The sequence below is a fragment of the Vombatus ursinus genome, unplaced genomic scaffold (assembly GCF_900497805.2).
Source record: "Vombatus ursinus unplaced genomic scaffold, bare-nosed wombat genome assembly UNPS02014775.1, whole genome shotgun sequence".
Classification (NCBI taxonomy): Eukaryota; Metazoa; Chordata; class Mammalia; order Diprotodontia; family Vombatidae; genus Vombatus; species Vombatus ursinus.
Window position 1 is genome coordinate 15,438,242 of NW_020954553.1, and position 22,098 is coordinate 15,460,339.

General features: G+C 42.4%; 1 pseudogene; it reads right to left on the reverse strand.

Moving 5' to 3' along the window:
• Positions 1-18,415: 18,415 nt before the first annotated feature.
• Positions 18,416-18,628, reverse strand: LOC114044741 (annotated as a pseudogene).
• Positions 18,629-22,098: the final 3,470 nt, after the last annotated feature.

Here is a 22,098-nt window from a genome sequence, read left to right on the forward strand (position 1 = left end):
ACACTGGCCCTTTCCTATGCTCTTCAAATGCTATGTGAAGTAACTCCCCAAATCTTTTCATAACTATCGAGTCCCTTTTGGTTACAAATATTTGGCATTTGGGGAAATGCATTTGCTAGTTATTTTTGGCATGTGACCACTATAATATCTGAACAGACAGGAAATTGCTAGTTACTGATGTGGTAGACATTTCTGAATCAACTGTGTGCAGTCGGACCTTTGACTAGTTAGAATAAAGATCAAAATCACCCCCAAATTTGAAAGGATAAAGAAAGAAGAAGACTGCTCTCCAGCCTGATCTATCCAAATAAGCTAACAATGCAAAAAAATAGGAAAGCTATCAAGGAAAAGATATTAACCAAACTGATCACCATTTACCACAGAAATCTAACTAATATAAAATAATTGCTACTAAGAAGAGGCCATGGAACCTTCAAAGCCTTGATAGCCTTGCCAAGTAGAAGATATGACAGCCAGCAGCAGCACTGATTTAGAGTATATGATAATTTACAAGCCATTTCAGGGGAGGATGATGGAATAATGAACAATATTATTTCACAAAATAGTGAAGAGTAGTAATGAAGAAAAGGAGTCTGAAGAAAGTGGAGGGTGAAATTCAATTAAGTGAGGTCATTGTCTTTCTGTCTAAACCTTGCCCTCCTCTAAACTGTCCTCTTTCTTTTGAATGCACCACTATCCTTCCAGTGTCTCAAGTTTGGGATCTTGGCATTATCCTTGACTCTTCACTCTTCATCACCCAGACCTATGTGAAGCCAGCTCCATCGGGCTCCTCAAAACTAATTATTAAATTTTCAATGTGAGCTTTTACACCTCAGAAGTTGGCAAACACTATAAATCAGCTCTTGATTTATTGTTTTATTCATCTAGACTTAAGAAAGTAAAGGAGAAAATGTTAATAATGCAAATTAAACTCAAAAGTGTATTGGGTGTACATTTTTTGGGGGGAGAATAAGTTGTTAGACATTCACCAGAACACTGCTACCTCACCCCACTTAACCAATCAGTTGCCAAATCTCACCATTTCTACCTTGACAACAACTCTGGCATCTCATTCTTTCTCTCTCTCTCTCCTCTCTCTCTCTCTCTCTCTCTCTCTCTCTCTCTCTCGCTGTCTCTGTCTCTCTGCTCTCTGTCTGTCTCTCTCTCTGGCTTAAGTGATTTGCCCAGGGTCTACTAAGTGTCTGAGGCTAGATTTGAATTTAGGTCCTCCTGACTCCAGAGCTGGTGCTCTCTCCACTGTGCTACCTAGCTGCCTCCTGATCCCTTCAATTCCCATAGGCATCACCTTAGTTTAGTCCCTTATCCCATTCTCGCTTAGACCATAACAAAGGCCTCCTACTTGGTCTCCCTGCTTCAAGTTACTTACCAATCTAGTCCATACTATACCTTGCAGCCAAAATAATTTTTCTTAAATCTGACAACGTAACTTTTCTATTCAATCAAATTCTAATGGCTTCCTATGACCCCTAGTATCAAATATGGACTCATGTGTCTAGTTTTTAAATCCATTCATGACCTGGCCCCATCCCATCTTTCTAGCCTCATTGGAAATGACTTCCCTTCTCTCCCTCTCTGATCCAACCCAAATGGCTTTGCCTTTGTTCCTCACACATGATGCTCCTATATTTTTGCACATGCCTGGAATATACTCCCTCTTCCTCTGTTTCATAGACTCTCTCCCTTCCTCTAACACATGGCTCAGGTTATCATCTTCTGCATGAAGCCTTTTGTAAATTTCCCAATTACTAGTGGGAGCTTCCACTATTACTTCCTTCCAAACTATCTTGGACTTAACTACTTTGTATATATTTGTATTTATTAGCTTTATATTTATGTTGTACATATTTTTATTATCTACTTGTTGCCTCTTCCATTAGGGTTTATTTTGTTCTTTATACTTATATTCCTAGTGCCTGGTAAAATAGTAGAGTAGGTACTTAATAAATACTTGTTGATTGATCCCAATAGCATTTAGAGCTAGAAGGGATTTTAGAAGCCATTGAATTCAACACTTTCATTTTACATTTGAAGAAACTGAGGCACATAAGGTGAAATTACTTGTCCAGGGTCACAAGCTAGTCAATGTCTAGGTGGGATTTGAGCCCAGGTTTTTAGGACCACAAGTCCATCTCTCTATCTACCACTCTACATTGCCTCTGGTGAAACAAGAAGGAGAACTACAGATAGATTAGAACTGGGGTAGATCTGTCTATGTTTCTATAGGGATCTATTTTCATCATCAATGACAGCAGAACTAACACATTTGGACTTTTAACACCCAAGTTCCTGAGAACTGTGAAAAAAGGCACTTAAGAAAACGAAGACGAGAAAAGTGGCTGAAACAGATCACGTATACACAGAAGAAATATATTCGAGAGCCACATAATTTTGAAAGCACTGAAGCATCAGTTTTCAAGATATCTCATACAGGGACAGATATTGAATGACCAGATGAGAAAAGTAAAACTGTTACCAAAAAAAGGTGATCAAGAAGACGATATTAACTACTGGTCCACGCACCTCCTTTCTCATCTCTAAAATTTTTATGAGAATGATATACATACCTAGCAAGGAAGAGATTCTTTGATGAAGGGGAACAGGTAAGTTTTTCTCAGATAATTCCTTAGAGCTAACCACATCCCCACCATCACACAACTTACTGAAAGGTACAGAGAATTAAAGATCCCATGTCTATTGTTTGCTCATTACAAGAAAGCACTGGACTTTGTAAAGTGTAGCCTTGCCTTCTAGACTCTCCTATATTTCTCCCATGCATATGTGAAGATCACACAGAATTTCTTGATAGATGTCAACACAGAAATAACTTTTTCAACAATCCTCTGATTATCAATATCAAGTGAGGTATAAAACAGGGAGCCATTTGCTTGCCGAAGGCATTCACCACATGGAGGTTGACATACACAGAGTACAAATCAAAGAGGGAGTCTTAGTAGATGCAACCCCTTTGCAGATCAGGTAGTGTTGATTGCATCAAGTCTCATCATATTATAAAGCTTCCTCATTGATATCCAGAACCACATAAGAGAATTTGACCTAACAGTCTATATGAAAGCATACTTTTGCCCTTCCCTGAAACAGGCCAGGATGGTTCTCATTCATTGAGAAGCAGTTTATTTGAAGGAGAAAGAACACCAGAATAAGAATTTTGGAGATCTAACTTTAGCTTCCAGCTCTGATACTTACAAGCTGTGTAACTTTGGACAAATGTCTTCCTCTATTGGAGACTCAGTTTCCTTGACTGTAAAGGTGAGATGGTTGGTCTTCAAGGGTCCTTTCTAGTTCTAATAATCTACGAATTATTCCTAATATATGATTTTGTTTCCTCATGATGGCATCCAAGAATGGGAGTGCAATGAAGGATGGGATGGGGAGGAGAGGGGAAGCATGGTGAAGAGTATCTAGGTGAAAATCTATGTATGGGTGACGTCCTTTAATTTGTGCATAAATTGGATTTAAGTGAGGCAGAGTTGCATGAAGTCATCAGCCTCACTCTCTTCTACAGAGTCACCACAGTCCAGTGGCAGGATAGAATCAAGATGACTGGTGATGGCTCAAGGTGCTGTGGATGACCTTGGTATCTTTGATGTCTAACCAAGCTCTAAGTGCTCCCTAGCGCCTGCTTCAGCTACCTTCATGGCCGTTGGAACAAATTGTCCTCATCTGCCCATTCCACCAGGGGAAGTCTTCACATGCTTGGGATAGACACCCTCCTAACTCACTAACTACTTTGAGACCTCTTGATTACCCTCAACCTGGTTTAGCCCATCTGCCAAAATGGTTTACCGAGGTGTGGCCACTGTGCATGCTACAACTTCTTGGAGCCACAGGTGAAAGTTAGATGGAACAGGTGAACACCAAGGGTGGAAAGCAGCCCTGAAAAGGGCACATCAACTTTCACTCCAGAGGCACTAGTCTTCCCTGAACACACAGACTTGGAGTAATATTATTGTAATGGTGTGATACAGACCACCTGGACAGAAAGAGGAAATAAATATACCATCTAGAAATAGATCATAAATTTGGCACAGAGACATGAAATATTAATGATGGGTAACTTCAATTATCCAGGCATCTTTTGGACCTCTCATTCTCTCTGCAAAAGCAGAAGAACCAAGTTACTCATGGCCTGCTTAATGACAATCTCCTTCTCCAAACAATGGAGGAACCAGTAAAGAGACGTTCTATTCTGAATCTAATTTTCACTAACAAGGAGGAACTGTCTCCTGGTGTACAAATGATGGGACTGTTTTTAAGGAAGTGACCTTTCCATTTTAGAATTTGTGCTAAAGAATGAGAAAACACACAATCTGACGTGCTCTCTAGATTTGGGGAGACACATATTTCCAAGGGTTCAGAGAAAGGATAAGTTGGATCTCAGGGTCTAAAACAGAGCAAGCAGTGAAGCCACACTCCTGGGTGTGGCTGAGCCAGATTAAAATGTAATTACAAAAAATTTAACAAATAAATAAAAATACAATAAAACATGGATAATATCCAATTTACAATTAAGTCAATATTCAGCCTGCAGATAACTTATGTATAGATTACTGGCACCTTGAGTTTGATACCACTGATTGAAAAGTCTACAGGGAATGTCAGCCCAGGTGGAACAGGAATCTGTCAAGAACAAAATTCCAAAGACAAAAATAAATAAACAGGATGGAAAGTGAAATAATTACTGATATTTATATAGTATGTTATAGTTTTCAAAATGCTTTACTTATATTCTCAGCTGAAGCTATCAACAACATAGTGTGATACATACTACTTAGTGTTACTATCCCAATTTTACAAATGAGGCAATTGAGGCTAGGTAAGAAGTTAAGTGAATGGTTATGCATCTAGTGAGCATTAAAGATGGGGATCTGAACCCAAGTTCTCTGACTCCAGGTCAGGTATGTTTGCTATTATCTACACTCTTACAGAGGAAACTCTTTGACCAACTTAGATTAAAAAAAAAAAGAAAGAAAAGACATATATCAAATGTGACAGGTCAGGTAAAAAGGATGAATAAGAAAGCTTGTAATGGTCCTACAAAAATGATGTCAGAAGCCATTCTGAGAGATTGGAACAAATTGAGGTTATAAAGGAATGCCAAGAATAACAACATATTTTTTAAATAGCTAAATTGGGAAATGAAGAGGATCAGAGAAGGGATAGGACTTTTGCTACTCATAGGGCCATTGCTAACCATCTTGACTTCTGTCTTGCTGCTAGACTCCAGTTACTGGAGGAGAGAGTGAGGCTGACGACTTTGCACAGTCCTGCCTCACTTAAATCCGATTCATAAGCAAGTCAAGACATCACCCTGCTGATGTCTTTAGTCCTCTTTGACAACAGAGGGCGAATAACAACAAGATTTTTATTCAGAGTGGATCAGATGGTAACAGAAGACATCAAGAAGGCAGAACCACTCAAATCCTGTATTTTCCACAGAGAATAATCTTTGTTTTGGGAAAAATATAATATATATGATGCATAGGGAGCTGAAACCTAGGTTACATAAAGAGATAGCAAGAAAGCATCTGACTTCCTTTGACAAATTCAAGTTACTAGGCTTAGATAAACTATATTCTGTAGTAATAAAAAGGACCAGCTGATGTGACTGTTGAGCTACTGTGAGTGATCTACGAAAGACTGAGGAGAAGGCAAATGAACTGATTTTCAAAGAAAAGAAGAGAGTAGAGTCTGTAAACTAAAGGTCTTTGAGTTTGATTTTGATTCCTGGAAAAATGCTAAAATGCATTATTAAAGGAATGGTTAGGGAACATCTAAAAAAAAAAGGAGTGATCACAAAGAGCCAAGATGACTTCATCCAAACAGGTGATGCCAAGGGACACCTGGAACAACCCCCAACTCACAATGAAGTCCCTCAGACATGGCTACTCTCAGGTTTAAGGTACTCAATGAGTCACTAAAACCATAGATTACAAGTCTATGCACCATAGTGCATAGAGTACAGGGCCTGGAGTCAGGAAGACTCATCTTCCTGAGTTCAAATCTGGTAGCAGACACTTACTAGCTGTGTGACCTTGGGCAAGTCACTTCATTTTCCTCAGTTCCTCATCCATAAAATGAGCTGGAGAAGGCACTGGCAAACCATTTTAGTATCTTTGCCAAGAAAACCCCACATGGGGTCATGAAGAGTTGAACACAACTGAAATGACTGAACAACAACAAATTTATATATTTGTTCTTGCTATATATCTTTGAAGTAAATATCCCTTTGTAAAGTTACTGTATTAATTGGTTAAATGACACCGGGGGTGCTAGTCGCTGGGCCCCTAATATGTGAGAGGGGGGACATAGCTAGTAGAGTCTTGGGCCAATGGCCAGGAAGAGAAACAACCCCAAACCCCTCTAGCCCCAGATCCCCAGATGGGGAGATATAACAGGCCTGGTCAGGAAGGAATGGGGTCAGAGTCAATCATGTAGCACAAGAAAAACTTCCTACCAGAGCTCTCCAAAAGTGGAATGCACTTCATCTCAGGATTGCAGGTTTCCACTTCTTTGGGGTCATCAAGGAAAAGGTAGGTGATCTCTCACTAGGGACAATGCAGAGGGGCCTTCTTGTTCAGGTGGGAGTTGGATAAGGTGGCCTCTGCAGCTCCTTCCAATTCTGAAATTCTGCTCCTCTTTGTCCTGTTTGCTTACACTACCTAGCGGGCCACGGCTGTTTGTTTTGGCAAAAATCTGAGCCTGCCATCGAAGAAGCAGATTTTCAGAGAGCCACTGCCCAAAGCTCCTGTGGCTTCTTGGATGTTGGAGGGCCCTTTCTCACTGCCATATGGATGAGTTAAGTGTAAATGAATCTGGAACATGCAGATTACATTCCCCCTGGAGTTCCTAGGGGTCACAAAATGAGAAGAAATATTATACTGGGTAAGACTCTGTGAGTTCAGCCAAGTCTGTGTCATGATGGACTGAGGAGAGAGGGGGACAGGAGGTTTGTTTGTTGTTCATGGCTAACTCTTTTCACCCTGACGTTGACAAGCTTGCAACAATTCTGTTCCCCTATGCCCACACCCCCCACTCCCCTTTGAAACCAATGGTTGGTAAGTCATCCACAGATGTGTGGCATGTGGGCACTCATTCAGACACTCTTGGAACAGTTGGGATGCAGGGCCTAAAAATGAAGGCATTTAAAGAACAACATTTTCACTAATCAGCTAAGCAGGTAGTGAGCAGGCTGCCTAATTATCTCTGCCACTGTTCAACAACCGTGCAGGGCTGCAAATCCCCACCATCTGATATACATTGGCAATGGTTTGTAAAGAGGGAGGACTGTGGAAATGGGGGTGTGTGGTGGGGTGGGGAATGGCTTCGGAGATGTGAGGGAGCTCAATGCTGCATGGTGAGTGGTGTTCGAAAACAGGAATTGTAAGAAAACCACACTGAACTCTGACAGTTTTAAAGCTAAATGCATACGTTCCTCCCCCCTCTCCCCCCTCTTACTTTATTCTGTTGACATGGGGAAAACCAGTCATTTGCAACAGGCCAATCTTCCAGTGGTCAGATGGAATCATTTAGAGACATTGAAAACCAGCCATTGTGTCAACATGGGTTGAAAGAAGGCGGCTGATAATAATGCAAGTTTTCTTCCAGCAGGATAAACAAAACAATTTTAGAATCTTGGAGTGCAGGGCTGGCCTATATGTAGCTCTCTCCTAATTGCCTTTTTGTCCAGGAGGGAGTGAGGGAGGCTCACTTAGAGCTATAACTAGAGTGGAGTGACTAGAGCTTTGCCAAATGATGGTAAAATCTGAGGGGTGGAGTGGGAGAGGGGGAGAGCTTGTTTCTTTTTTTTTGCTACTGTCCTTGTGCCTTGACATCCTTCCTTGCTTGGTTCTGAACTCTCATTCCCATGGTCCTGTTGTCATGGACCCTTTCTTTCACTTCCTGCTTCTACCTCTCATTCCCCTTCTCCCACTGCTGACTTCCTCATGGTGGGGGAGTTGATGGGTTGGAGAATCACTGATTATTCCATGGATACATGGGGATAAGCATTTATCAAGTGCCTCCTATGTGCTATGCACTGTGCTAAGCACTTTACAAGTATCATCTAATTGATCCTCATAACAACCCTGTGATGTAGGTGTTATTATCATCTCCATTTTCCAGTTGAGGAAATTGAGTCAGACACAGCCAGTAAGTATCTGAGGTAGGATTTGAGCACAGGTCTTCCTGACTTCCAGTTCTAGCCCTCCCTTCACTGTGCCACCTAGCTACTTCCTTTGCTGGTGCACACCTCCAATTTAATTTACACCATCCATGAGCTTTCCTAGTTAAAACCCTAGGCTTTCTGAAAATCAGAGGGGTCAGGGAGAAGAAATTCCCCCCCCCCCCCAATAGCTGAGGGGGGCTATTCTCTGTGATATCATTTATTTATTTATTTTTGGTAAAGGTATTGGAGTGGTTTGCCATTTCCTTCTTTAGCTCATTTTATAGATGAGGAACTGAGGCAAACATGGTGAAGTGACTTGCCCAGGGTTACCCAGCTAGTAAGTGTCTGAGGCCAAATTTGAAATCAGGAAGAAGAGTCTTCCTGATTCCAGGCTCTATCCACTGTGTCACTTAGCTGCCCTACATTGAGCCATTATGGAGAGGTAGCTGGCAGGTCTGAGTGGTATCTACACAAAGATGAGCAGGGTAAGCAGGCAGCATTGCAGACAGACTCAGCCTCTTGAAGTCTTCAGCCCTCAGGACCCTCCAGGAGCCTCTTCTAGTTATAATTTGAGGTGGAACCCAAGTCTTTCTCTATTGGAGTCCAAGATTTGGAGGTAATTTGTCCAGCTGCCATGTGAAGGAAAAGGGAAAGACCTTATATTCTCTTGGGAATGTGTGCTGATTCTTTTTGGTTGCTTTATTTATATCTGTCCTGATTAAATGTTTTATTGTTAATTGGACTTTTGAGCTCTCTCCCCTCTGTATCTGCAGCTCTACCAGGTTTCAACTTCATGGAGCTAGATGCCCTTCCCAGGTTAAACTCATCACCATTAATCTCATCACCATGCTGCTAACTCATGCTGACCCCACCTTTCCTCAGCCTCTTCTCCCTTCTGATTGGAGGGCAAGAGGCTGGAGTACCAAACTCTTCCCTATGTCTTCCTTTATAGAGGGCAGAAAGTAGGATTTTGGGTTCCGTCCACTCTGCATCTGCTGCTCTTCCAGGTTTCAACTTTATGGAACAAGATTCCCCTGTGCCAGGTACCCCCTGGTGTCCCTCCCCTCCCCACCCCACCCCACAACTTTCCTGTCTCTTTTTGTAAGTCTTCTCCCCCATTATATTGTAAGCTCCCTGAGGGCCAGGGACTGTCTTTCTTTTTCTTAATTATTGGATGTTGTCTCAAAGAAGACCAAAATGACATCACTATATTGGGGTCAAGTTACAATGTGTCTGACTGTGATTGATCAGACCAGTATGAGCTCAGAAGGCTCTATCAGAGATCGGGCACAAATAGTCCATATGAACATTTGGAGTGGGGATGCCTCTAAATTTGTGCGTCTCACATTTCTTTTGAGCTACTGCAATTCTGCTTTTTTATTAATAGTATCACTAGGACAAAGTTGGTACTTAATAAATGTTTATTGGAATGGATTATTGGATTGGATTCAATGGTGTTTAGGATCATAGATTTTGAGCTGGAAGGGACCTCAGAGGCTATGTCATCTAACCTCTTCATTAATTGAGTTCCTCAAAGTCAGTCAAGTAGAAAGCATCACAGGTCAGATTTGAATCAAAATCCTTTGATGTCAAAGTCAGTATTCTTTCTGCTATATGATGCTCTTTGTTAGCATGAGTAGATAGGTCTGAACTAATTTAATGTTTTTTTTTCTAAATGAGTAAGGGCAAATGAAGCAGGATGACAGAATGGTTTGAGGTCCACAGAGGTGGCAGAATCCACAGGTTACACAGTGAAGTCATCACAAAGTACTTGAGAGACAATCAGGCTTAAATCAATCATTGTAGATACATTTGGAGCCTCCTCCACATGGCCCCACTCTCTGATACTCTTCACCCTATCAGAAACTTGGACTCTGCCCTTGCCTCCCTTGGGCTTTGACAGGTGAGCCTTTTGCCTTATCTTGCTGGGATCTTGCTGGGAACCAGAACACCAAGACGTTGCCCCATCCTGTAGCCTCCTCTATAAATCCCAGCACAGGTACCCTATCCTTTTTCCAACACTGTTAAGTGTGGCCTGCTTCCATTAGAATGTATGCTTCTGGAGGGGAAGGACTGTCTTTTTTGATTGTACGTGCATCCTCAGCACTTACCTTAGTGCCCAGAACAAAGTAAGAACTTAATAAATGCTTTACCTATCTATTTGGGTTCTGCTTCTCTCTTTCTGTCTTAACGAGCTCTACCTATGTATGTCTCTGTTTCTCTATCTCATATACTATATAATTTTAAGTTATTATTATTGCTGAAGCTCTAATCCAGGTGTGGGGAACCTTCGGCCTCATGTGCAGGCAGTCTAATCTACTGGTAGCACAAAGGCAGTGCAAAGAAGGACCAGGACCTGGGTTTGAATTCTTGTTCTACCTGTTTGACCTTAGGAAAGTTACTTCTCTGAATTTGTTTCCTTTCCTATAAACTAGAGATAACAATAACTTTTTTTGATTGCCTCCCAGGGCTGAAACAAGGTTCAAATGAGATAATGTGAATAAGAAAATGAGATCATCTAGTCCAAAGGTTCTTAACCTTTTCTAGTATCCTAGACTTAACCGCAACCCTTGGCAGTTTGGTCAAACCTATGGACCCTTCTCAGGAAAATGTTTTTAAATGAATAAAATAAAATACATGGGATTATAAAAGTAACAAACTATATTGAAATAAGTTATCAAAATATAAAAATGAGTTCATTGGCCCCAGGTTAAAAATTCGTGGTCTAGTCCAATTCTCATTTATATTATTCCCCAAACGCAGAGTTCTATCTCCCAACTCTGTACCTTTTCACAGGTTAGTTACTATTCCTGGAATGCACCCCACCCTTACCTCTGCCTCTCAGAATCTCCAACTTCCTCCAAGGATCACACGCCACTGCCTACAGGAAGTCTTTTATCAATTCCCCTAATTCTTAGTATGCTCTCCTTCCTGTTTATGTGTTATTTCCTCAGTCCCAGAAGCATGTATGTTTGGTGATCTTGCTTCTGGTAGTGCCTACTGATGTGGAATAGAGGGTTCCTGCTTTCCACTTCAGACCAGATGAGAATATTCTATGACTGTTTCTGTTTTGCTCACAAAGTGGTAAAGAAATGGACTTTTGATTGGTTGCTGAGCTGTAACTGGATGCAAATTAAAAGGACACTAAGTGGCCAAAAAGAGTCTCTATTTCCTGCCTGGTTGTGTTTGAGTGAGGAGTCTAGGACTGTTGTAAACCTCCAGGTGGAAAGAGAAAGAAAGAGAGGGAGAGGAAAAAGGAGAGAGAGAGAGAGAGAGAGAGAGAGAGAGAGAAACAGAGAGAGAGAGACAGAGACAGAGACAGAGAGGGGGGAGTGCACCATTAGCCTATTTCCCCTACCAGTATGAAGCCTTGAGCACAGGTCCATACTGTTGATTCTGTCCCTGATGTATCTATTGTTTTCTGCCTTCAGTGAAGGAGTATTAGAAACAGAAAGGACAGAGCTGCAAACTTATGGGCTTTGAAAGGTTGGAATTGCATGCTGCCCAAGGTCCAGTGTGGGAGCACATGCCAAAATTTATAGGCAGCTGAGCCTGGTGAGATGGAAACTCACAAATGACTTCCGAGTGACCTGCTTGATCAAGTGTAGCACTAGATCAAAGACAGCCCAAAGGGGAAGTGAGTGACAGGTAGCCCTTCTAAAACCCTGGGTTTCTTTCTCCCAACTCACACTCATGCTGATGAGTAAGGTTCTGAAACCTAATAGAAGGGAAGCTCTTTGAAAGATGACTTTTTAATTTACTTTTGTATCCCCAGCCTGTAGCAGAATGCTTTGCACAGAGTAGGTGCTTAATGAATGCCTGTTGGATTGGTTTGGATTTGTAACCATAGCAAAGCATAGCATCCGTATGAAGGATGATTGCTATTACCTGTTGCCAGTGTATGAGCTACTGCTAGTGAACCATTTCTACCTCCTCAGGGCTCCCATATCCAGTTGAAAGCCTCAACTAAGCCTGGGGATATAACCACATTGTAGAAACACATCAAAAAGCATTTTGAAGCTTCACCCATCAACTCCTCCTCCCACCCCCCCCAAGAAGCTGATGCAGCTAACTGCAGTGTCCTCTGGGGAGCTGGCCAGGCCACTGGGCAGAGGGGCTCAGCCTCTTCCTGCTTCTGCCTCCTCCTCCCTTTCGGAAATGTGGACCAGGCAGGGAGGAAGCTGATTCTGGAAGCCTCCACCCAGCCCCAGCCCCAGTCTCGGCCTCAGTCTCCTGGGGGAATTTTCTTCTTTTCTACCTTTGATCTTTCCTGGCTACCCCTGCCATGAGCAGCTGTGAAGTGGCCCTTTCTGTTCCTCTCTCCAGATGCCACAAATCTCCATGTGAAGGCAACTGGATTCCCTTCCTTCTGCCTTAATTATGGAGAGAGATGCAGGTTTGTAAAGCGACTTTACTAGTGATTAAGAGAAAGAAGGTGAAATGGAACAGAACCACAACGGTAGTCACAGAGCTTAGGGATCTAATTCAATTTAATGCAGTTAAATTTCACAACCACTTGTTAAGAGCCTATAGGTAGCTAGGCAGGAGAGTGGTTCCAGTGCTGGGCCTGGAGTCAGGAAGACCTGAGCTCAAAAGTGGCCTCAGATACTGACCAGTGTGATCCTAGGGAAGTCACTTAACCTCTGCTTTCTTCAGGTTCCTCAACTGTACCATGGGGATAATAATAGCACCTACCCCCCAGGGTTATTGTGAGGATCAAATAAGATAATATTTGTAAAGCACTTAGCATAGTGCTGGCACATAGCAGGTGCTTAATAAATGCATGTTTCCTTCCCTCCTACAATGTGCCAAGCACTGTACCAGGAACTGCAGACAAAAGACAAAAAAAAAAAAGAAAGAAAAAAAGAAAGTAGCTCATGCCCTCAGGGAGCTTCAATTATTCTGAAGCTTGTATTGAGTAGGGACAACCTTGTCCCTACTTCAATTCCCTGATATCCTCTAGGAGTCTAGCCCTGTTTCTCATCCAGCCCTGTTCCCATCCAGCTTTCTTCTCCATCAGACCCTGCTGTGAGACCACCTCCTAATTGCCCCAGGGATTCACCCCCATGTGTCCTTTCCCTTCCTGGGATCCTTTGCCCTCCCTTATGCTGAGCTCCTAGTACTCTTCACCTTCAATGCTGGTGTCCCTTCCAGCTGTTCCCTCCAACTCCAGGGATCATCAGGAGCACTGATTGTTAGAACTGAAAGGGAGCATCTCATCCAGTGCCATTATTTTACAGAGGACACAACTGATTTGGCTTGGTTGCTGTCCTTCATTCTTGGACAGGACCAAAATGACATGACTACATTGGTGTCGAGGTACAGTGTGTCCAGGTAAGACTCAGAAAGAGGAAAGGTCTATGCCAAGGACTCATCTTGAAAATGAAGGGGTTGGGGTAGAAGATTTTAAGGCCTCTTGTCTCTAAATCCATGAGGCTGGGGAGGAGGGGCTAGGGCTCATGGCACTCCAGGCAGGGAAAGTGCTTACCCCAAGCCCACACAAATTTATAGTGTCTTACAGAGAAGAGACCAAATTTCTCTTTGTGTTCAAAGAGAAATCAGAAGTTTTCCCCTTTCTAATCATGCACTCTTCATCCCATGTGTCTGCTTTCCCTTCATGTCCAGCCTGATGGTGGCCTCTGTAGATCAGGGTCAGGGAAAATGGGTAAAGATCAATCCTGGGAGAGAACTTGCTCCTGCCTGGGAGATGGAGTTTGGAGCCTTGAGCAAGCAAGAACACCACTCTCAGATTCAGTCAAGGCCACCCTATATTCAAATCTCCCTGAGAAATATGTTTTTGTTTTGGTTTTTGCAAGGGTTTCAGGATATTTAAGCATCCTGTTCATGGTACTTCTGAGGTTAACTGTAACTTGTTTTCTCCTACCTAGGAAATGCAAGCATAGAGGTGATGGGTACCCAGAGTTGTACAGATACAAATAACACTAGGAGACCCTAGCAGCAAGGTCCTAAAAAGCCACAAGGTGGAGCGTGAATCTGGGAATGCAGAGGGCTTTCTCCTGTGTCAGGAGAGGTCACGCTCACTTGCTCACTTTCCAGAATGTGTATCCTAGGATGAGGAGGCAGAGAGGATTTCAAGGGTGTTTGGGCTGCCAAATGTTAGGTGAGATTTAAAGACCTTTGTAGAACAAATTCTGCCTGTGTTTGCTGCTCTCCCCACCCCTCCCATCTAGAAGCCTTAGTTTTGTTCCAAAAGATCAGGAAATGAGCCAGATCATCATTCAGGACTCTGGCCATTATGGAGGTCTAGTTTCTGTAACTCTCAGAGTGCTGTGATGGAGACCCCTGATTTCTAAGTATATTTGCATAAAACTAATTAGCTTCTCTATGTTCCTCTTTCTGGCACTCCATCTTTCTGTCATCTGCCCATCCCCTCTCTTTTTCTTTTTCTGTCTGCTTGTATCTGCCTGTTTGTGCCTGTGCCTCTGTATCTCTTTCTCTGTTATCTCATCCTGTTGTTCTATATTTTTTTCATGGATCTGTGCATCTCTCCTTTTTTTTCTGTGTCACTATCTCTTTGTGTCTTCATGTCTTTCTTTCTCCCTCAAATTTTCTATGCCTTTCTTTTTTCATTCCTTCTCACTTCTTCCTTCCTTCTTTCCTGGCCCTGGAGTCAGGAAGACCTGAGTTCACTTCCAGATATAGACACTTACTACCTGTGCGACCCTTTGCAAGTCATTTAACCTCTGTTTGCCTCATTTTCCTCAACTGTAAAACAGGGACAATAATAGCACCTACCTCTCAGGGGTGTCGTGAGAATCAAATGAGATGATATTTGTAAAGTGCTTGGTACAGTGACTGGCACTTAGTAAGCTCTACATAAATGCTGGCTATTATTATAAATACTGGTTATTAATATTGTATTTATTTTGTCTGTCTGAACCTTCCTCTGTGTTTGCATTTCAGTATCTCTTTCTATGTCTGTATTTCTTCATATCTCTGTCTTTTTCATGCTGTGATCTCTGTTTATCTCTCTTTCTCCTTTGTTTATATCTCTGAATGTCACTATGTTTCTGCCTAGTTCTCTGTGATTTTCTTTCCATGTCTCTCTCTATATGTCTGCCTCATCTGGGTCTCTCTCTGTGTCTGGATACCTTAGTGTCTTTCTTTGTCTATAGGACTCTATCTTTTAAAATTTTCTTTCTCTTTCTATCATAATCATGATCATGATCATGATCATCTTTGTCTCTCTATGTGTCTGTATTTCTTCATGTCTTTCTCTGTCTTGAGGTGTCTCTGTCCCTCTATGTCTGTATCTCTCTCTGTCTCAGTGCCTCTCTCTTCATGTTTCTCTTTCTCTGTGAGAATAGGAGGCTGTACTGACTGTAGTTGTCATGGAAACACACCAGCCTTCTCTGCAACCTTTTCCTGCAACAGGGCTGGGCCCAGGACCAAGAAGTGAAATGGGATGAATCAACCCCAGCATCCTCTGTTCTACTGTCTCCTTAGCTTTCCCCGAAGGCTTATGCAACAATAACTATACCAATAATAACTAGACTTCACCTTTACAGGTGAACCTCAGAACCCAACCAGAACCCAAACCTAAGCCTTCTGATTCAAAGTCTAATTCTCTTTCTGTTTACACTGGGGTTTTAGGCTTCATTAGCATCCGCTTTGCCCCCAGGTTGGCAGTTTACTAGCTTTGTGGCCCTGAGGAAGAGATACTTGATCTCTCTGAGTTTCATCTGTTCCATGGGAAGAATAATACTTGTTCTATCTAAATCACAGAGCTGTGATAAAAGTGCTTTGAAATCGTTCAAGTGCTTTGGTCTTCCATCCCTCTTGGCCATCTACAACCAATTGGAGATGGCTGTACTTGGTTCCACTTGAGTCATCATCTTTACTTTCTCCCCACTGGAAAATTTCACTCTGCCCTTGGAATAACCCTAGGTTTGGCAGGGCAGCTTTGGCCTTCATCTTGCTTGCTTGGTCACCCTGGCCTTCCTGGACATCTCCCACCATGCCACTGAATGTATATCACTCCTTCCTTTCTACGTGTGTGTAGCTGTATATCTATATACCCTATCTTCCTTCATTAAAATGGAAGCTCTTTGAGGACAAGGACTGCCTTGCTTTTTTTCTTTTGGAGGCAATGGGGGTTAAGTGACTTGCCCAGGGTCACACAGCTAGCTAGTAAGTGTCTGAGGCCAGACTTGAACTCAGGTCCTGCTGACTCCAGGGCTGGTACTCTATCCACTGCAACACCTAGCTGCCCCTGCTTGTTATTTTTTTTCTTCAGCTTTTAGCACAGGACATAGTAAGCACTCAATAAATATTCTATATTTGTCTGTCTGTCTGTCTATCTATCTATCTACCTATGAATATGGAAGACATCCTCATCTCCATTATCCTTTTGCTTTTTCAGCCAGATGCTGAATGATTTGGATATTGATTAGACAATGTCATGGTTGAGAGTTGCTCCTAACGTAGAGTTGAAGAAGTCTCACTATAATGCCAACACACTGCTCTAGAACAGAATTCTGTATGAGGCTAGCCCCTGTTTAAGGCTGGTACACACCCAAAGCAATTTAATATTAAAATGTCTCCAAAGCCCTTTTTATAGGGCTATGTTGATGTAGTACAAAATTCAAATGTAAAATTCTCTCTTTGGCACTCAAAGCCCTTTATAGCCTGGCACTCCCTTACCTTTGCAATCTTCTTATGTCTTTTACCCATCATGTACTTCTGTTCAGTGACATTCTAGCTGGTTCCTGGAACAAAATGTTCTAACTCTGGACATTTTCACTGGCTGTCCCCAATGTTTGAAGAGAACTCTTCCTCCTCATCTCCACCTTCTGCCTTCCCTGGCTTCCTTTAAGACCCAGCTAAAATTCCTTCTTATACAGGAAACCTTTCCTAATCCCCCTTAATTCTAGTGCCTTCCCTCTGTTGGTTTTCCCCAATTTATCCTATATATTGCCTGTTTGTACATAGTTGTTTGCATATTGTCTTCCCCCATTAGACCATGAATTCCTTGAGAGCAGGGACTATCTTTGCCTTTCTTTGCTTTTTCTTTTTATTATGTTATTACATATTTATTGAATAAAACAAGCATTTCCAAAACAGTACAATAGAAAAGATGTTTGTACGTGAAACTGCAAATCTACTTGCACAACTTGCTATTCCTTTCAAATATACAACAAAATTATCATGTAAATTTCTTTTTTTTTCTCCTTTTTTTCTACCCTCTCTCTTCCCCTCCCTAGAGATGGCTACCGTTAGACACAAATAGGTATACACACATGTATATATCCACACACAATATACACACATACATACATACATATGTAAAGTTTTTCTATACAAACTTCTATTTACCTGTTCTTCTTCTGGATATAGATAGCATCTTTCTTCATATGTCCTTTTGAATTGGGTATTTGTAATAGTCAAAATAGCTTAATCACTCAAAATCATTCTTAAAACAATATTGCTGTTACTATGTACAACGTTTTCTTGATTCTGCTCATTTTTCTCTTCATTATTTCATGCAAGTCTTTTTCTAAGTTCACTGAGCTCATCTTTTCTTACAGCACAGTAGTACTCCATCACAATCATATACCACAACTTGTTCAGCCATTCCCCAGTTGATGGACATCCTTGCAATTTCCAATTCTTTGCCACCACAAGGAGAGCTACTATATATATTCTCGAATACACAGGCTTTTTTCCTTTTTCCCTGATCATCTTTGGAAATAGACCTAGAAAATTCCTTTCTTTGTATCATCAGCACTTGGCACAGTGCCTGGCATATAGTGAGGGCTTAATAGATGTTTGTTGACTGACTGACTGATATCAACTAGGAGCCCAAACACCTGGGGTTGAATCCTGGCTATGTCAATTTACTTGCTTTTTAAATATATCTCTCTAGTCTCAGTTTCCCCAACTAGAAAATGGCAATGGCATGGCCTAGAACCCTGGGATGCTCTGGGGATCACATAAAGGCAGGGATAGGAGAGGGATTTAGTAAGTACAGTGTCTATAAATAAAAGATCCTGGTAGAACCCTAGACAGGAAGCAAGGCACTGATGCCCACTGTCCTCATCTGACTCCATCCCTGTGCCTTCAGGGTGCTATAGTATGAACTACCCTGTTCCCTACCATCTTAGGAACCTGGCCTTGATGTTATTGATCCTGCTTTTTTTTCTTTTTTTTCCACACATTTTAATACAGTTGGAACATTGAATGATTCCTTCACTTCAGCTCCTTCATAGCCAAACTAAGAGGCAGGGATTGTTTAAGTTTCTCTGCCTCCTCTTTGTCTGTGATGACCAATGTGTATAGGTACCTGCTGCAGCAAACCTTAAATTTCACATTGTCCTTGTTTTCCTTGATCTTGACAGATCTGGTATCTTTTTGCCTGGCTGTGAGCAGGAAGTCTTTTATTTCCTCGATTTTTCAGCGCATGGCGGCAGTGGAGGTGGGATGAGGAGCAGCGTGTGGCCGGGACAATTGCCAAGGGGCCGAAGAAGACGGAAAAGGTGCTCCTGTTTTCAATCTAGTTTCTTATTGATGCTTGCAGAATATGAAACCTTTGACTTTTTCTTATCTCCATTTGAGTACTTCTAGATGTGGGGAGATCAGCACAGGAAGAAACATTCTGTCTTGTCACCTTCTGTCTTGTCTAGATCCTAATGGTGTCTCAGTATGATCCCTGCTTCTCTGAACATAGATGTTTAGCATGTTCCAGCCTGGAATCCTGGAATCCCATCTTCTGTTCTTGTCTTCTCTTAGCCTGAGCAGGAGTGTATTTCATGCAGTTGTGCCTTTATGTGCAGGAAGGTACTTTAGAACAGAGAATATAGATTGTCAGAGATGGAAGGAACCTTAAAGCTTAGAATGTCAGAGCTGGGAGGGCCCTTAGAACACAGAATGTCCGAGCTAAGATGGCCTTTAGAACACAAAACATCAGAGCTGAGAGGGGACTTGGAAGATAGACTCTTTGATCTGGAAAGGGCCTTAGAATATAGAATGGTAGAGTTGGAAAGGACCTTAGTACATGAAACATCAGATCTGGGGGATTTTTTTTTAAACATGGAACTGAAAATGTCAGACCTGAAAGAGATACAGACCATAGAATACAGAATATCAGAGCTGAAAGTGACCTTAGGATGTAGAACTTAGAATCACATAAAATCTCAGAGCTAAAAGGACCTCAACATACCCAGCATAGACTGGCAGAATTAGAAAGAACCTTAATGATCATTTAATCTAATTTCCTCATTTCAACAGAGAAGAAACCTGAGGTTCAGAGGAGTTGAGGGACTTTCCCAAGGATGCTCTTGGCAAGCTTTCTTAGCTGCTGGTATGTCTCCAGTCCTGGTTTTCACAGTGGTGAGTATCTCCCTTACCTAGGCCATCCTCATCTGGTGGAAAGTTCCCCTTCTTTTTCTAGAAGGAACCAGTCCCTTCTGTTTCCTTCTCTTGATAGGGCTGGTTAGTTGTCTGTTCTCTAGAAGCTGGAATCGTTGCCTCTCCTGTACAGGAAGGCACTGATCAGCGTATGCCATCTTGCGAGGTGTGATAAACACTGCCTGCTGGCCTCTGGAAGGTCCTCCCAGAACATTCCCTAGCACCTACTCCTCTACTCCAACACAAGCTCTTTAGACAGTCATTAAAGGAAAACATCAGTATCCCCTGAAGAATCCAAGAGGGCTTTGTTTAGAGCAGAGTTAACCTTTGTGTGTGTGTGTATATGTTGTGTGCGTGTGTGTGTGTGTGTGTGTGTGTATCAAGCACCCCTTTAGCAATCTGGTGATGCCTATGGATCCCTTCTTAGAATAATTCTTTTAAATACATAAAATAAAATTCATAAAGCTACCAAGGAAACCAGTTATATGGAAATAAAGATGAGTTTTTCCCATCCAGATGCACAGATTTCTGAAATGTAGCCATGAACTCTTTAGGGCCCATCATTTAGAGGCCTGATGACCATTCATCTGGAATAGCCACATAGATGGAGCACTTCCAAGGAGGTTGGTCGTGTTCTCTGGCCCCTTTTATTGGGACATGTGCTCTACCCCCTTGCTAAAGGACATGGGCAACACAGAATCTTTTGATTAGTCTTATAGTCCCAATAGCCAGGAAGAGGGGATTGTCTTAAAGATGATTGGCCCATTGTCGGGAGCAGCCACCCGCTCTGTATACTGGCTATTAAAGAAGTGAGGAGCTGGGCACTCACTAGCCCTCTCTGGACATGATTGCTTTGGGATGACTCAGTGCTTCTTTTCCCTTTGGTTTCTGAGAAGTGGGGAGCAGAGAAGGGGATTTTTCTCCTCTTCTCCTACCCTTCCTCCAGTAGCAATGACAGCTATAAACACCTGGCAGGGAGAAAGTGAACTTGCCTAGGTGAGCCTGAGAGCTACCCTGACTAATCCTAGGATACTTAAATTTGCATAGTACTTCACATACATAATTATATTTGAGCTTCATAATAGTAGGTAAATCAGGTAGGTAGGTGGGTACTCCAGGCATTATCATCCCCATTTTACAGATGAAGAAACTTAAGCTACCTCCCTTGAGTGCACAACCTAGAGGAGACTAGGACATGCAGTGGATAGAGTATTGGGCCTGAAGTGAGGAAGACTTGAGCTCAAATCAGACCTTTAACATTTACTAGCTCTGTGACCTTGAGCAAGTCACCCAGTCTGCCTCAGTTTCTTCAGCTGTAAAATGGGGATAGCAATAGCACTTATCTCACGGGATAAGTGTGATCTTGTGGGAGGATCAATTGAGACATTATTGATATGGTGCTTAGCACACAGACTGGCTCATAGCAGGTGCTTAATAAATGTTTATTAACTCAGACTCTGACTCTCAGTGTTTGTTCATTGACTTGCCCAGGATTACACAACTAGTTAAAGTGTCAGAGGTGGGATTTGAACCCAGGTTTTTCTGACTCCAAGTCCAGTGCTCCATCCACTATGCCATATTGCTGGTCTGGGGTGAAATCTTCCTTCAGCCAGGGGGTCCAGGTCAGTTCAGCAAGAGTTTACTAAATGCCAGGTATGGTCTATGCCAGGGGTGGGAAATCTGCAGCCTCGGAGCCACATGCGGCCCTCTAGTACTAGTTTCAGTCAAAGGGCCATACTTAAGGATCTAGAGGGCCACAGTTTCTGCACGCCTGGTCTATGCATCGGACTAAGCACTGGCTCCTTCCAACTCCGATATGGTGGGAGGTTCAGGAGGACTTGGGCCCCTTGACACTTCCCTCCCAATGTCCTGTCCTGAAGCCTCCTTCCCTGAATCATCTCCTAAGTGCCTGGTCTCTCTGTTGCAATTGCTGCATTTATACTCATTAACAGTTCACACTTAACACTCTTAATGATAAGAGATGAACTGTAAAATTTCTAGGATTTTGTGATCATTCACCTGCTTGGCTGACCTCTCATTTTCTCCATGTTCTCTTACTTTGCTTGTAGTGGAGGCATAACTAGGATTTTTAAGGCCTGGAGCAAGCTTCACAGAATGTGCTTGGTCCAAGCAGCTCAAATTACATCCTCAAATAAAACTTTAAAGACAAATTCAGTTAGGAAAGGGGATGGGAGGGCAAGACTCTAGGACATCAGCCTCTGTTGACAGTTACTGCTGGACACTGTGAAGCTGCAATTCGAGGCAGGACCCCTTAGGGTGGGGGTGGGGTAAAAAGGAGCAGATTGCAGACAGGCCAGGCAGCTCCCCTGGGCCGCCATCATCATCTCATCATCATCATCATCATCATCAATCATTTTGTTGTTCAGTCCTCAGTCGTGTCCTACTCTCCATGACCCCATTTGGGGTTTTCTTGGCAAAGATACTGGAGTGGTTTGCCATTTCCTTCTCCAGCTCATTTTACAGATAAGGAAACTGAGGCAAACAGGGTTAAGTGACACTCCCAG